The sequence below is a fragment of the Zalophus californianus genome, chromosome 9 (assembly GCF_009762305.2).
Source record: "Zalophus californianus isolate mZalCal1 chromosome 9, mZalCal1.pri.v2, whole genome shotgun sequence".
Classification (NCBI taxonomy): Eukaryota; Metazoa; Chordata; class Mammalia; order Carnivora; family Otariidae; genus Zalophus; species Zalophus californianus.
Genome location: NC_045603.1, coordinates 79,763,133 through 79,780,299, shown reverse-complemented (window position 1 = coordinate 79,780,299; position 17,167 = coordinate 79,763,133). Strand labels below are relative to the sequence as shown.

The following is a 17,167-nucleotide window of genomic DNA, read 5'->3' as shown; positions in this document are numbered from 1 at the left end:
CCACAACGGTTACGTGAGGCAGGAAATCTCGCGAGGCTTGAGCGCTCTGAGAGCTTTGGTCGGAGATGGTCAGTGGAGGTTTTCCTCGGGCCGGTGATGGGGTTGAGCTCTGCTGACCCCTGCAGCCGCCCCTCTACTGTCTCTGCTGGGTTCTGCGTCTGCTCGCTGAAGAAGCTGAACAGGCGAGAGGAGTCTCTTCCCTTGGGTGCATAGGCCCCTGTTAGCAGAAGCTTTGAGTCCTGACGCCACAACTGACGGCTGCGAGGGATTGAGACCAGAGTAAGTGGAAATAAATCGAGGGACAAGAGCCGGCGTAGAGAGTCGGAAGTTTCCTTTCCCTGGGCCGCTGTGGTGCTTTGCATCTCTGGAACTGCTGGCCGCCCGCCTAGCTCTAGCCGTTTCCCTGTGCTGCTTACCTGCTCCTTGGAGCTGTACTTCCTTTTCCCGGGCACCAGCTGTGAGCTCCTCTTTCCGGGTCTGGGGTGCGGAAAGTTTCTTGAAGCCTTGCCCTAACCTTGTCTGGACGCATCTTCCGTTTCTCTTTTCTTCCTGCCTAAACCCACCTGGGAATTTACCATTGAGAGGAGGGAAGAGGGACCCTTTCGGTTTTCAGTTTACAGATTTGCAGCATATTACGTGGATATAACTATTCCCTCTTTCTTGAAACTGCCTTCCAAGGAATACTACTCTTTTCTTGTTTTTCTTCCTGCTTTTCTTCTGTATCCCATCTCTGATAATGTTACCAGTATCCATCCTCCTGTCCCAGTTGGAAACCTTCATCCTTGATTCTGCATTTCCACTCTCTCTGCTCTATATTATTCCTTCTTTCACCAGCATAATTGCAGTTGCCCACCCCCCCACACACACTAGTTTCTCCACCATCATTCTTCCATAGAGTTATTATCCTAAAATCTGTTTATATCAGTCCTTTCCTTAAACTTTTTCAGAACCCTATGCCTAATGGAATTAAGTCTTAATTGGTAAGCATATCATTCAGGACCTTTAACTATCTGTTGCAGTCCATTTTATATTTTAGTCTCCTCTTGCTTTTCCTCCAAATACCTTAATATCCAACCATACCAGAACTGGCTGCCCAAACATGTCATGCACTTTCACAACTCTATGCCTTTGTATGTGCTGTACCATCTGTTTAGAATGCTTACTCTTTCTACCCCACTCCTCACCTATCAAGACCCAATTCATAGATCCTTGTCTTCTCAGACTCCCCCAGGTGATATTAATAATACCATCGTGCTCCCAGAACACTTGAAATAATTCTTCTGCATTATTTATTAGGCTGTATTATTTGTTCATGTATCTGTCTCTTGTGTGAATTTGAGATTAAGTCTGGAATCCTGGCTTGTTCATCTTTGCAACAAAAGCTAGTCCAGTGCTTGGGGGCATAGCAGGCATTATTTATATATATATTTGTAAATATGTATAGATATTTATAATGTAATAGTTCTAAAGATTCATAATAGGAGTACTTAGTGCTCTTAAAATCACAGAATTTTAGAGCGAGAAGGGACCTTGGATGTTAGCTAAGGGCCCCTGACCTGTTTTGAATATGAGAAACTCTGTACCTCTAATATACAAGTAATTATACTTCTAGTATTCATTGATTGAGATTATGCATAATGGAAAAAAATTGCTGTGCTTTTAAATGATTTTATATTTTATTATACTAGCATCTGTCTATATGAAAAATAGAGAAATATTTATATGTGTGAGAAAAATATTTTAGACTAAAGATCATACTTGGTGTGTGTACATCCATGTAACTCTTCCAATGACTCCTTGGCCCGTAGGTTATAAATAATTGGTTTAGATTAGGTTAGTTCCTTGACCTGTCATACTTGTTTGAATCCATATGTATATGCAACTTATATTTAACTACAATTCTAAGGTAAAAAAAAAAAAATTCTCCCGTGTCCTTTTAAATTCTGTTCCTTCCAACTTTAAAATTTTATCTTCTTTGTAAAGCTTCTTCATAAAGCTCCAAATGCGTTGTTTCCATAATTTTCAAAGATCGTGAAAATTTTCTCTGCTTTCAAATACAGTAACATATTGTCTGTATAAGATGCTTATTTACATATGTAATTTACATATATTCTTGATTTCTTTAAAGTTTCTAAGAAAGCCATAACTATGCCTTTTTATCTTTCTCTTTCCGTATGTATCTTTTTTTAAAAAAAGATTTTATTTATTTATTTGAGAGAGAGAGAGAGAGAGAGGGAGGGTAAGTAGGAGAAGCAGACTCCCCACTGAGCAGGGAGCCTGATGTGGGACTCCATCCCAGGACCCCGAGATTACAACCTGAGCCAAAGGCAGACGCTTAACTGACTGAGCCACCGGCACCCCTCCATATGTATCTGTTAATATTATCTACTAATTAATATTTGCGGCACCTGCCTGAACAGTCCAGTAAAATTTTTTAACTAAACTAGGTTGTTAATATTTAAAGACAGATTCATGGTGTATCAGTAGGCACAGTATTTCTGTGTATGTCCAATTATGGGATAGTGGATTTGTGGGTAAAAGAGAAAGAAGAGTGACTTGAATTTCTTTAAATTTTTCTTGACCAAAATGTAAAACTAAACATCTGGTGGTTGCTGTCTTGAGTGGGTGGTAGTTTCTCTTTTATGAGCAGCAGAATGTTCTGAATCCTCTGCCAGGAGTCTGCCGATATCTTTGGGTGGCAAAGTGGGCGAGAATGTGGCTAATGCAGGCAGGGGAAAACCTACTTTAGAAAAATTTCACCCATAATTTGAGCTTACCTATAGAAAATAATGTAAGTGCACCATGACCAGTTATGACAAGCACTATAAAAACAAGCAGATAAATGGAAAATACTCCCTTTTTTTACGGGAGTCTATTTTTAAATATTTAACAGTTGTTAGAGAGTTTGGAAAATAGTCTTCCCACTCCACTTACTAGCCAAAAAAGGGGGAGAAAACAATGATTTTCAAAAAAGGTGGCAAAGTAAATGCACGTTATAAAATATTTTAAACTTTTCTGTTGTTTCACTTATCGGAAATGAACATGCAGATTCTTAGAAACTCTGTCACTATCTTTCTGAAGTGTTAAGAAATTATGCTTTCAATTACCTGATGTTTATAATTCTTTTTTCTGAATAGGTATATTTTTATAGTTACAAAGCAAATTTTAAATATAGTTCATTTTGATAGTGTTTCATTATGCAATCTAAGAGTAGGTTTTTTTTAAAGTGGATGTTAATTGTAATTTCAAAAAAACCTGTCAGTAAATACTAATTGGTTTTATAATTGTGATGCCTAGTTAAAATGGATGGTAGGTTTTTATTAATCATAAGGGAAAATAATTTGGAATTTGGGGGTTTTTATCTTTTCTTCATTTACACCCCCATTTATTTTCGATTCCTGGCTTGATATACAGTTTTTCTAATATCTTGGAAATCCCATTGGTGAAGCAGGTTCAGGGAATTTGCTTTGTTTTTTCACCCAGGGAGACAGATGGTTTTTACATAGCTAAAAGTAAATGGTCCTGAGGATCCACCTTGGCTTCTTGAGTAGAGCACTAGACTCAGGATCAGAAATTCTATTTCTGGTACTAGCTTGGCTCCTTCCTTGCTGCCTGGTGCTGTCATTCAGCTTATATTTGGGATCCCTGAGTCTTATTTCCTTATTGATGAAATGGGAATAACACTTGTCCTATTGACCAAAAGAATTTAAGGTAATATTCCTTGGGTTCAGAAATCTACCAACAGTTTTAATTAATTAAAATTAATACCTAGCACTTTGAACTAGAGTGCTCTGGTTTTGTTGTTGTTGTTGTTGTTTTAATTATTTTTTAGAGAGGGAGAGGGGCAGAGGATGAAGGAAGGACTCTTAAGCAGGCTTCACCCCCAGCCTGATGAAGGACTCCATCTCATAACCCTGAGATCATGACCTGAGCCAGAAATCAAGAATTACCACCCAGGTTCCCCTGGAGGGAAATAAGAGTCCAGCGCTTAACCAACAGCCACCCAGGCGCCCCTGGGGTCCATCTGGATTGAATTAGGTTGAAGAGAAATCTAAGAATAAGTAAACAATTTTGAAAGAGAAAAGGGTTACTTGCCATGCCAGATGGTAAGGGTATATTTTATAACTATGACAGTTGAGGCAGCATAGTATTGATGCGGAGATAGATAAAAAGACCCAGAGGTAGAATAGAGAGCTCAAAAACATACCCATACATTTTTTGGAAAAAACAAGTGTGGCATTAAAATGAGTGTGGGTATTCTAACCATAAGAAAGAAATAATGTGACACAATAGGGATACTAATTATCATAACAATGGCAATCATATTACAGTATATAAATACCAAATCAGTGTGTTGTACACCTTAAACTTACATAATGTTATGTTAAATATATTTCAATAGAAAAAAATTCAGTGCTGGAAAGATGTACTGTACAATAAATGAGACTGGGGCAACTAGTTGTCCCCATAAGACAAAGGAAATATAAGTAGATAGCTTCCTTATACCAACATGCAAATAACAACCAGATGAATTAATGACAAAGGCAAAACCTTGGGGACAGGAAGTACACTGTAGTTTTGTCTTTTTGGCAGTGCCAGGTAAATGGAAACAGTATGTAACCTTTTGAAACTATCTTCTTTTACTCAGCATTAATGCCCTTGAGACTCATCTATATTGTCTATATCAGTACCTCATTCCATATTATTGCTGTACTACAGTTTGCTTATCCACTCATTTCTCTACAGTAAATGCCCAGAAGTAGTAGTGCGAGGTCATATGGTAGCTTGATGTTTAACTTGGTAAGAAGCTGCCAAACCGTTTTCTGAAATAGCCATATCATTTTGCATTGTCACCAGCATTGTATGACAGTTCCAGTCACACTGTATCCTTGTAGCACTTGGAATGTCAGTACTTTTTATTTTAGCCATCTTAGGGGTATAGTGGATCTCATTGTTCTAACTGCATTTCTGTAATAGCTAGTGATGTTGAACGTATTTTCATGTGCTTATTTGCCATCTTTATCTCTTTTTGGCTAAGTGTTAAAGTTTTTTGCTCGTTTTATAAAAGTTGGGTGATTTTTTTACTGTTAGTTCTGAGAGTTTTTTATGTATTATAAAGTCCTTTGTCAGATACGTGATTTGCAAAATTTGCCTTCCAGTCTGTAGCTTGTCTTTTCAGATTGTCTTAAAAGTGCCTTTCCCAGAGCAAAAGTTTCTAGTTTTGATGAAGTCTAGTTTATTATTATTTTATTTTTTTTATGAATCAAGCTTCATGAATCATGTCAAAAAAAATCTTTGCCTAATCCCAGGTCACAAAGATTTTCTCCACTTTTCATTTTACGTTTAGATCTATGGTCCACTTTGAGTTAATTTTTGTATAAAGTGTAAGAATTATGTTGGGGTTAGTTATTTGGCACATAACTATTTGTTGACAAGATGGTCCTTTCTGGGGCCCCTGGGTGGCTCAGATGGTTAAGCTTCTGCCTTGGGCTCAGGTCATGATCTCTGGGTCCTGGGATGGAGCCCCAAGTCAAGTTGGGCTCCCCACTCAGCAAGGAGTCTGCTTCTCCCTTTCCCTCTACCTCTCTCTCTCTCTCTGTTTCAAATGAATAAATAAAAAATCTTAAAAAAAAAGACTGTCCTTTTCCCTGTGAAGTGTCTGTGCACCTTTTTCAAAAAGCGGTTGACCATGTTTCTGTGGGCTTATTTCTGACCTCTGTTCTCTTCTGTCTCTGCCAATACCATGCTGTCTTGATTACTGTAACTTTATAATAGAGTCCTAAAATTTGGTGGTGTGATTTCTCCAACTTTGTTTTCAAAATTCTGTTGGCTGTCTTAGTCTCTTTGCATTTTCTTTCTTTTCTTTTCTTTTTTTAAAGATTTTATTTATTTATTAGAGAGAGAGAGAGAGAGAGGGAACACAAGCAGGGGGAGTGGGAGAGGGAGAAGCAGGCTTCCCACTGAGCAGGGAGCCCGATGCGGGACTCGATCCCAGGACCCTGAGATCATGACCTGATCCACCCAGGCGCCCCTCTTTGCATTTTTCATAGAGATCTTAGAATTAGCTTGTCAATTTCTACAACAAGGCCTGCTGTGATTTTGATTGGAAGTTGCAGTAAGTCTATAGATGAGTTGTGGAAGATTGTCATCCCTACTATGTTGAGTCTTCCAATTTATGAACACGGTGTGTCTCCATTTATTTAGACCCTCTTTGGTTTCTTTCATTAGCATTTTATCAGCGTGCATGTGCATATCCTACATATGTTTTGTTAGATTTATACCCCAAAGTTTCATTTTTTGAATACAGTCTTTCACTTAAGTATGATGTTGGCTATATTGAAGATACCCTTTCTCACCATGAGGCAATCCTCTTCTATTTGCAGAGAATTTTTATTATGAAAGGATATTGTTGGGTTGTTATTTTTTTTTTTAATGCACCAGTTAGTATGATGAAGTGTTTGTTGTTGTTGTTGTTGTTTATGGTGGATTACATTGACTGATATTTAAATATAGAAACAGCCTTGAGTTCTGGGATAAACCCTACTTGGTCATGGTGTATTATTCTTTCAATATGTTGCTGAATTTGAGTTGCTAATATTTTGAGGATTTTTACGTTTATGTTTACGAGGGATACTGGATTGTGGTTCTCTCTGTGTCTCTCTGGAATGTGTCTGGTTTGGGTTTTAGAGTAATACTGGTATCATTTTATGAGTTTGGAAGTATTTTCTTCTCTTTTCTCAAAGAGGTTGTACAAGATTGGTATTATTTCTTTTTTGTATGTCTGGTAGAATTTGCCATTGAAATCATCCAAATAGGGATTTTTTATGGAAGATTTTTAACTACAAAATTTAATTTCTTTAATAGTTATAGGACTATTACGGAAGAGTTATAGGATATTAGTAATTATAACTGTAATTACTATACCTAATGGTTATAGGACTATTAATAATTATTTCCTCTTGTGTGACTATGTAGTTTGTGGTTTTTAGAGAATTAGTCCATTTCATCCAAATTATCCAATTCGTGTGTATGAAATTTATTATTGTATTCGCTTCTTTTAATGAGTTAGGAGTCTGAAGTGTGATATCCCTTCTTTCAATCCTGACATCGGTAATTTATATCTTCTCTCTTTTTAGTTTTTTTTCCTCTTGGTCAGTTTTGCTGGAGGTTTATCCACTTCATTTGCTTTTTCAAAGAATTAGGTTTTGGTTTCATTGGTTTTTCTCTGTTGCTTTCCTGTTCTCAGTTTCATTGATTTCTGCTCTTTTATTATTTCCTTCTATTTACTTTGGAGTTTATTTGCTCTTTTCCTGGTTTCAGAAGTTTGAGGCTTAGGTAATTGATTGAGATCTTTTTAATTTTCTAATAAAAGAATTTAATGCTACACATTTTCAAAGTACTGCTATATATGCATAACAAAATTTTGATATCTTGTATTTTCATGTTTTTTTAGATGAAAATATTCTCTGATTTCCAAAACCTTTTTTTTTTTTTACTTCTGGATTACTTATGTGTTTTTTAATTTCCAAATGTTTGGAGAATTTCTTATCTCTCTTACCTATTTTAATTTCATTACAGTCACAGGACATAATTTGTATGATTGCAATTCTTTAAATTTGTTAAGGTCTGGGGGCGCCTGCGTGGCTCAGATGGTTAAGTGTCTGCCTTCAGCTCAGGTCATGATCCCAGGGTCCTGGGATCGAGCCCCACATGGGGCTCCTGGCTCAGCAAGGAGCCTGCTTCTCCCTCTGCCTCTCCCCCTGATCATGCTTTCTCTCTCTGTATCTCTGTCTCAAATGAATAAATAAAAATCTTTAAAAATAAATAAATAAATAAATTTGTTAAGGTCTGTTTTGTTACCTAGGTTAAGATCTATCCTAGTGAATGTCCTGTTTGCACTTAAAAATAATGTGTATTCTGCTGTTGTTGGTATTAATTCAGTCCACCTCGATGTAGTTTGTTCATGCCTTCTGTATCCTTGTTGATTTTCTGTGTACATATTCTGTCAATTACTGAAAAAGAAATTCTCTACATTCTAACCAACTCTTCTTATGTCTTCTTTGTTATAGCTGTCCTAATGGGTGTGAAGCATCTCATTGTGGTTTTGATAGCTAATCATGTTGAGCATCTTTTCCCGTGCTTATTAACACCCTGACTTTATTTTGATTAGTGTCAGTATATGTTTTTCCATCCTTTTACTTTTAACCTATCTATGTCATATTTGAAGTGAGTTTCATATAGATTATTTATAGGTGGATCCTGTTTTTTTTTTACTTTCTATTCTATGCTTTTTCTTTTCCCTTTTCTTTTTATTGAATTATAATTAACTTACAGTGTTATAAGTTTCAGGTGTACGGCATATTGATTCAGCAGTTCTATACATTACTCATTGCTTACCATGAAAGTGTAGTCACCATCTGTCACCATATATTATTACAACATTATTGACTGTATTCCCTATGCTATACTTTTCATCTTTGTGACTTATTTCTTTTATAACTGGAAGCTTGTACCTCTTAATCTCCTTTATCTATTTTACCCATTCCCCACCCAACCCACCATCCCTCTGGCAACCACCAGTTCTCAGTTTTTAAAGTCTGGTTTTTTGTTTTGTTTTGTTTTACTTGTTTGTTTCTTTTGTTTTTTTAGATTCCACATGTAAGTGAAATCATATGGTGTTTATCATTCTCTGACTTATTTCACTTAGCATAATATTCTGTATGTCCACCCATGTTGTCACAAATGGCAAGATCTCATTCTTATGGCTGAGTGATATTCCATTCTATGTATACACCACATCTTCTTTATCCATTCCTCTATTGATGGACACTTAGGTTCTTCCATATCCTGGCTATTATAAACAATACCACTATAAACGTAGGGGTGCACATATCTTTTTGAATTAGTGTTTTTGTTTTCTTTAGGTAAATACCCAGTGGTGGGATTAATGGATCATGTGGTAGTTCTATTTTTAATTTTTTTGAGGAACCTCTAGACTGTTTTCTACAGTGGCTGCACCAATTTATAGTCCCTCCAACAGTGCATGAGGCTTCCTTTTCCTCCATATTCTTGTCAACATTTGTTTTTCTTGTCTTTTTTTTATTCTAGCCACTGTGGCACGTGTCAAGTGATACCTCATTGTGGCTTTGATTTGCATTGCCCTGATGATTAGTGGTGCTGAACACTTTTTAATGGGTCTCTTTGGCCATCTGTTTATGTTCTTTGGAGAAGTCCCTATTCAGGTCCTCTGCCGTTTTTTGGTGTTGAGTTGTGTTAGTTCTTTATATATTGGATATATTAACCCCCTATTAGATATATCATTTACAGATATTTTCTCCCATTCAGTAGGTTGGTTATTTGTTTTGTTGATGGTTTCCTTCACTGTGCAAAAGCTTTTTAGTTTGGTGTAATCCTAATAGTTTAATTTTCCTTTTGTTTATCTTGTCAGAAGAGACCAATCTAGAAAAATGTTGCTGTGGCTGATGTGAGATTACTGCCTATGTTTTCTTCTAGGAGTTTTATGGTTTCAGGTCTCACATTTAAGAAATTAATCCAGGGGCGCCTGGGTGGCTCAGTCATTAAGCGTCTGCCTTTGGCTCAGGTCATGATCCCGGGGTCCTGGGATCGAGCCCCACATCGGGCTCCCTGCTCCACGGGAAGCCTGCTTCTCCCTCTCCCACTCCCCCTGCTTGTGTTCCCTCTCTTGCTGTGTCTCTCTCTGTTAAATATATAAAATCTTTAAAAAAAAAAAAAGAAATTAATCCATTTTGTTTTTATGCATGCTGTAAGAAAATGGTCCAGTTTCATTCTTTTGCATATAGCTATCCAGTTTTCCCAGCACCATTTATAGAATAGACATTCTTTTCCCCATTCTGTATTCTTGCCCCCTTTGCCATAGATTACTGGATCATATAAATAATGGGTTTGTTTCTGGGCTCTCTATTTTGTTCCTTTGGTCTCTGTGTCTTTTTTTGTGCCATACCATAGTGTTTTGATTATTACAGCTCTGTACTACATCTTGAAATTGAGATTTTGATACCTCCTACTTTGTTCTTCTTTTTCGCAGTTGCTTTGGCTAGTCAGTGTCTTTTGTGGTTCTATTCAAATTGTGGATTTATTCTAGTTCTGTGACAAATGCTGTTAGTATTTTGATAGGGGTTGCATTGAATCTGTAGATTGCTGTAGGTAGTATGGACATTTTAATGACATTAATTCTTCCAATCCATTAGCATGGAATATCTTTTCATTTGTTTGTGTCATCTTAAATTTCTTTCATCAGTGTTTTATAGTTTAGAGAGTAAAGGTCTTTCACCTCCTTGGTTAAGTTTATTCCTAGGAATTTTATTATTCTTAATGCAATTGTAAATGGGATTATTTTAATTTCTCTTTCTGCTACCCCATTATCAATGTATAGTAATGCAACAGATTTCTACATGTTAATATTCTGTACTGCAACTTTTACTGAATTCATTTATTCTGATAGTTTTTTGGTGGTGTCATTAGGGTTTTCTATGTATAGTATCATGTTATCTGTGCATAGTGAACAGTTTTACTTCTTCCTTACCAATTTGGATGCTTTTTCTTTCTTTTGCTCATCTGATTGTTGCATCTAGAGCTTCTTGTACTGTGTTCAATAAAAGTGGTAAGAGTGGATATCCTTGTCTTGTTCCTGATCGTAGAGGAAAAGCTCTCGGTTCTTCATCACTGAGTATGTTAGCTGTGGGTTTTTCATATATGTACTTTATTATGTTGAGGCATGTTCTCTCTAAAATTACTTTGTTTACACTTTATATCATGCATAGATGTTGTATTTTGTCAGATGCTTTTTCTGCATCTGTTTTGAGATGATCATGTGGTTTTTATCCTTTCTCTTATTAATGTGATGTATCACACTGATTGATTTGCAAACCACCCTTGCATCCTTGGAATAAATTCTACTTGATTGTGTTGGGTTTTTTTAATGTATTGTTGAATGTGGTTTGCTCATATTTTATTGAGGGTTTTCGCATCTGTGTTCAACGGAAATATTGACCTGTAGTTTTCTTTCTTTTTTTTTTTTGTGGTGTCTTTGGTTTTGGTATCAGGGTAATGCTGGCCTCATTGAATAAATTTGGAAGATTTCCTTCCTCTCTTTTTTTTGAATAGTTTAAGAAGAATAGGTATTAACTCTTCTGGTATAATGTTTGGTAAAATTCACCTGTGGAGGCTTCTGGTTCTGGACTTCTGTTTGTTGGGAATTTTTTGGTTACTGATTCAATTTCATTACTAATAATTGCTCTGTTCAAATTTTCTATTTCTCCCTGGTTCAGTTTTGGACGAATCTATGTTTGCAGAAATTTATCCATTTCTTCTAGCTTGTCCAATTTGTTGGCATATAATTTTTCCTAATTTTCTCTTATAAGCCTTTGTATGTCTGTGGTGGTGTTTGTTATTTCTCCTTCATTTCTGATTTTATTTATTTGAGTCCTCTTTATTAATCAATCTGGCTAAAGGTTTATCAGCTTTGTTGATCTTTTCAAGGAACCATTCCTGGTTTCCTTGATCTTCTCTATTGTTTTCTTAGCCTTTATTTTCACTTATGTCTGGTCTAATCTTTATTATTTCCTTCCTTCTGCTTGCTTTGGGTGTTCTTTTTCTAACTCTTTTAGGTGTAAAGTTAGGTTGTTTGAGATTTTTCTTGTTTCTTAGGTAGGCCTGTGTAACTATAAATTTCCCTCTTAGAACTGCTTTTGCTTCATCCCAAATATTTTGAACCATTGTGTTTTCATTTTCATTTGTCTCCATGTATTTTTTGATTTCTTCTTTGATTTCTTGGTTGACCCATTCATTAGTAGTATGTTGTTTAACTTCCATGTATTTGTGTTCTTTCCAGATTTTTTCTAGTTTCATACACTGTTGTGCTTGGAAAAGATGCTTGGTATGATTTCAGTCTTTTTAAATTTATTGAAACTTGTTTTACCACTTAATACGTGATCTGTACTGGAGAATGTTGTATGTGCACTTGAATGTGTATTGTGATGTTTTGAGATGCAGTGTTCTATATTTCTGTTAGGTTCATCTGTTCTAATATGTCATGCAAAGACATTGTTTCCTTGTTGATTTTCTTTTTTTTTTTTTAAGTTTTTTTTTTTTTTTTGAGAAAGCACAAGCAGAGGGAGCAGCAGAGGGAGAGGGAGAAGCAGGCTCCATGCTGAGCAGGGAGCCCGATGTGGGGCTCCATCCCAGGACCCTGAAATCATGACCTGAGCCTAAGGCAGATGCTTAACAGACTGAGCCACCCAGGCACCCCTCCTTGTTGATTTTCTATCTAGATGATTTATCCATTGACATAAGTGGGGTGTTAAAGTCCCCTACTAATATTGTATTACTGTTCATTTCTCCCTTTATGTCTGTTAATAATTGCTTTATGTATTTGGGTGCTCCTATGTTGGATATAGAAATTTATAATTGTTATATCCTCTTGATGGATTGATCCCTTTATTGTTATGAAATGCTTTTCTTTGTCTCTTGCTACAATCTGTGCTTTAAAGTCTGTTGTGTCTGGGGTACCTGCCTGGCTCAGTTGATAGAACATGGGACTCTTGATCTTGGCGTTGTAAGTTCAAGCCACGTTTAGAGATTACTTAAAAATCTTTAAAAAAATAAAGTCTATTTTTTCTGTTAAAAGTATTGCCACCCTGGCTTTTTTTTTTTCTTCCATTTTCATGGTATATGTTTTTCAGGTCTTCAGTCTGTACAAGTCTTTAAGTCTGAAGTGAGTCTCTTGTAGGCAGCATTTAGATGGGTCTTGTTTTTTTATCCATTGAGTTACCCTATTTTTTTTTTATTGGAGCAGTTTATTTATATTTAAAGTAGTTATTGATAGGTATTTGCTTATTGCCATTTTGTTAATTGTTTTCTAGTTATTTTTGTGGTTCTTCTCTGTTCCTTGCTTCATCTCTTGCTCTCATCCCTTGTGGTTTGATGGCTTTCTTTAATGTTATGCTTGGATTCTTTTCTCTTTATTTATTTTTTGTGTGTATTAATAGGTTTTTGATTTGTGGTTACCATTAGGTTCATATATAATAACTTATATGTATAACAGTCTATATTAAGGTGGTAGTTGCTTAAATTTAAACACATTCTAAAAGCACTAAATTGGTACTTCCCCCTCCACATTTTATGTGTAGGATGTCATATTTTACATCTTTTTATTTTGTGTATCCCTGAATTTTTGTAGACATAATTGATTTTATTAATGTGTTTTAACCTCCATACTTGCTTTATAAGTGACCTACTACCTTTATTATAGATTTGTTTTTAACCTGTGATTTTTTTTTTTCTTTTCATGAGGGTCTTTTCTTTCCACTCAAAGAATTCCCTTTAGCATACCTTGTAAAGCTAGTTTAGTGGTGATTAATTCCTTGAACTTTTTTTGTCTGGGAAACTTCACCTTTCCTTCTATTCTCAATGATAACTTTACTAGTTTCTCCTTTTAGCATTTTGAATATATCATGCCACTTTTCTTCTGGCCTGAAAAGTTTCTGCTGAAAAATTAGCTGATAGCCTTATAGGGTTTCCCTTGTATGTAATTGCTTTCTTTTCTTTTGTTGCTTTTAAAATTCTCTGTCATTACTTTTAGCTACTTTTAGCCATATTAATCATTATGTGTCTTTGTGTACACCTCCTTGAGCTAATCTCGTTGGGGCTTCTCAGTGCTTCCTGGATCTAGATGTCTGTTTCCTTCTCCAGCTTAGGGAAGTGTTCAGCTATTAGTTTTTCAGATAGGTTTTCTGCCCCCCCCCTTTTTTTTTCCTTTTGGGATCTCTATATTGCAGAGGTTATTATGCTTGATGGTGTCAGAGTTCCCTTAATCTAATCTCATTTTTAATTCTTTTTTCTTTTTGATGTTCAGCTTGGTTGCTCTCCATTATCCTGTCTTCCAGATTGCTGACCCATTCTTCCCCCTCCCTTAATCCTCTGTTGATTCCCTCTAGTGTGTTGTTTGTTTCAGTTATTGTGTTCTTCATTTCTTACTGGTTCTGTTTTATATTTTCTCTTTGTTGAAGTTCTCATGAGTTCATTCACTTTTTTCTCAAGTTCAGTGAGTACTTCATGACCTTATGCCGAAGAGTTCTGTGGTGCCCTATAGCAGTGTCCCCTGGTCACCAGAATCAGATATTCCAGCAGTGTCCCCTGTGTGGGCTGTATGTGCGCTTGTCTTGTGGCTGAGCCATGTTTGCCTTCAGCCCAGTTGGCTGCAGTAACCTGCTTTGCCTGCTGTGGGCGCACCGGGCAGGGTTTAGTCCGAGTTGTTGAGGAGCCTATGTGAGATTGTGGTTGGCTGAGAGGTGGGCAGGGTCAGCAGTCAGGCTAGCTGTCTGCAATTAGCCTCTCTTTGGTACATTGAAAGGAAGGGCTTTCTCCCTGTAGAGCCCACAGAGGGTTTTGTTGAGGGCCAGAAGTGGCAGTCAGAGTATGTGTCTATAGTCTGCTTCTGGCTGCAGCTGCAGGCACACCATATGGCAGAGCATTCTTCCTGCACAGTCTGCTAAAAGATTTGGCTCCTGGAACTGTGGGCAAGCTGGTATGTAGGATTATCTGCCTCCTCCTCAAGGCAGAAGTTTCTTTGGAATGGCACCATTCCCTGCCAGGGTGCTTGCAGGATGTGGAAGAGCAGGAGCCTCTTTGGAGGGATGCCTACCAAGGTGGGTGGGTTGGAACAGGCAGGTGACAGGGGAATGTGGGGGTAGGGCATGCAGTCCTAGCAAGTGTGGAGAGTGTTGGTGCTAGTTCCTGCAGGTGTCCAGCTATCCAGCCTAGGGGAGGGTAAGAGAAATGGCGCCCACCATCACTTTTTTCTTAGAGAAATCTCCTGAAGATCCCTGCTCCTCCAGCATATATTCTGAGACTAGTAAATAAATATACTTCACATATACCCCAGGCACTTTTCAAACTCTGTTTCTGTGCCCGAATTATTTGTTACGCTGTCTCTTTAAGGGTAGGGACTCAGTTTCCTATTGCCTCCCACCTCTTTTGTTAAGCCCACTGATTTTTAAAGTCCCCAGAATTAAGCCCCACTGATTTTTAAAAAAATCCAGAAGTTAAACCCCATTGGTTTACATAGCCAGATGTTACTGGGATTTGTCTTCACAGTGCAAGTCCCCAGGGCCTGAGGTGCCTGCAGTGTCTGCGGTGGGGTCTGATACTCTTGATCTCTGTGCTAATGGTATCCCTCCCATTTGTGGTTTGTCTCACCAGGGGTTTGGTTCCCAACGAGTCTCTACCTCTCCTATCTTTTCTAGTGTGGCCTCATCTCCGCCATTAACTGTGGAAAGTGTGTTCTGCCAGTCTTTGGGTCATTTTCAGAGTTAGTTGTACAGATGTGACTGTTGTCTTGGTGTGTCTGTGGGACAGGGTAAGCTGAAGATCCTCCTACTCCACCATCTTAGCCCCTCCCTAGGTTCTGTTTTTTAATTCATTCTGATAATATATCTTTTAGTTAGTGTGTTTAGAACATTTACATTTAGTGTAATTCTTAATATGTTTGGATTAAGGTCCAACATCTTGTAATTTGTTCCTTCAATGTTTTGTTCCTTTATTTCCCCCTTTTCATTCTTTTGGGTTATTGAACACTTTTTACTTTATTTTAATTCATCTATTGTGGTTTTGACTGTTATCTCTGTACAGGTTCTTTAGGGATTTCTCTAGGAATCATATACGTATGTGTGTGTGTATATATATATGTATATATATACGTACATACAAACATGCATACATACATGTATGTTTGTGTTCTGTGCCATACTATTGTTAAAATGAACTGTTGCTATTGTGAGATGAATTTTAACCGACCTATTAAAGGTTTCTTTCGAATGGCACTACTTTAGGGACGTTCTAGTATTTGCTTCTATTGTTTGGGCCTTGTGGATAATGTACAGATTTAAAAACAAATCTTGTTGCTGATTTGTCCATTTCTTTCCCTGCACTTTGTTACATCTGGGTTACAGTCTAACTCATCTGATTTAATATGCATTTAAAAAAATGCCGTAACTATTAAACACCTTATTTACAGACAGATGAAATAAATTTATTCCAACCAAAAAAAAAACATACATACATGTATGTTTGTGTGTGTATATATATATATATACATACACACGTACATAAAACAGTTTTACTTACAGGTGACCTTTAATAATTTCAGGTGACATGTTAAAACATTATCACTATATAGGGTCCATTTATCCTCCCACCTTTATATCATAGTTATATATTACATACACATAAACTGAAAATTCTATCAAACAGAAGTTATAGTTCTTGTTTTCAAACATCAGACATTTTAAAGCATTCAAGAATAGTTTATGATATTTGCCTATTTATTTATGTTACTCTTCCTTTATTCCTAATGCTCTAAGTTTCCTTCTGATACCATTTTGCTTCTCTTTGAAGAAATTCTTTTAGAACAAATCTGTTAGAAATGAATTCTTTTTCTTCTGAGAGTGATTTTTATTTCACCTTCATATATAAAGGGTATTTTTGCTGTATATAGAATTCTGGGGTGACAGTTCTGTTCTTTCTGCATTTTAAGTGTTCCGCTTTCAATTTGAATCAGTTTGGCTTCTGACTGTCCTTCAAATTGTTGGTTCTCCATAAGTGTTATTTGTCTCTTTCTATTTTTACGAATTTTTCTTTCTGTTTAGTTTTCAGAAATTTGATTATGGTGTGTCTGAGTTTAGACCTTCTTGGATTTATCCTGTTTGAGTTTTACTGAGGACTGGGAATGATGAAGACAGGAAGATTTCTGAGGAAGAGAGAGTGTTGCATAATTTAAATTCATAAATGTGCCAGTTAAATATATTTCCATAATACTTGATTAAGAAGTTAGAATGTCATTGGTGGGAAATACAAACTATAGTAGTATTTTAACTATCGCAATTATTATGGCTTTTTAACAGGGGACTTTTTCAACCCATTCATAATATAAACATAATAGTATATTAAGGAATGTTACATATTGCTAGAGCATAGAGACAGCCCTACAAAATCCACTGGAAAATGTTCAAAAAATTCTTTAGGAATGGTTTTAGTCCTCACTTATTCTTTTAAATTTTTGCAGATTAATTTATTTGCAAATAAAACATGCACTGGGCCATATCCCCTGCTATCCAGAAAATTTTCCCAT

The 17,167-nt window shown here is 36.5% G+C and overlaps 1 protein-coding gene across 2 annotated transcripts in view; it reads left to right on the top strand.

Annotated features, from left to right (window-relative positions):
• Positions 1 to 28: 28 nt before the first annotated feature.
• The window catches only part of FGFR1OP2 (FGFR1 oncogene partner 2), a 33,736-nt gene continuing 16,597 nt past the window's right edge, over positions 29 to 17,167 (top strand). Inside the window, exon 1 of one of the 2 annotated variants that reach the window (XM_027592921.2) lies at positions 29 to 279. The gene's annotated coding sequence lies outside the window, so the exon portion shown is untranslated. The remainder of the gene's footprint in view (positions 280 to 17,167) is intronic. The other variant, XM_027592922.2, reaches the window with a different exon arrangement.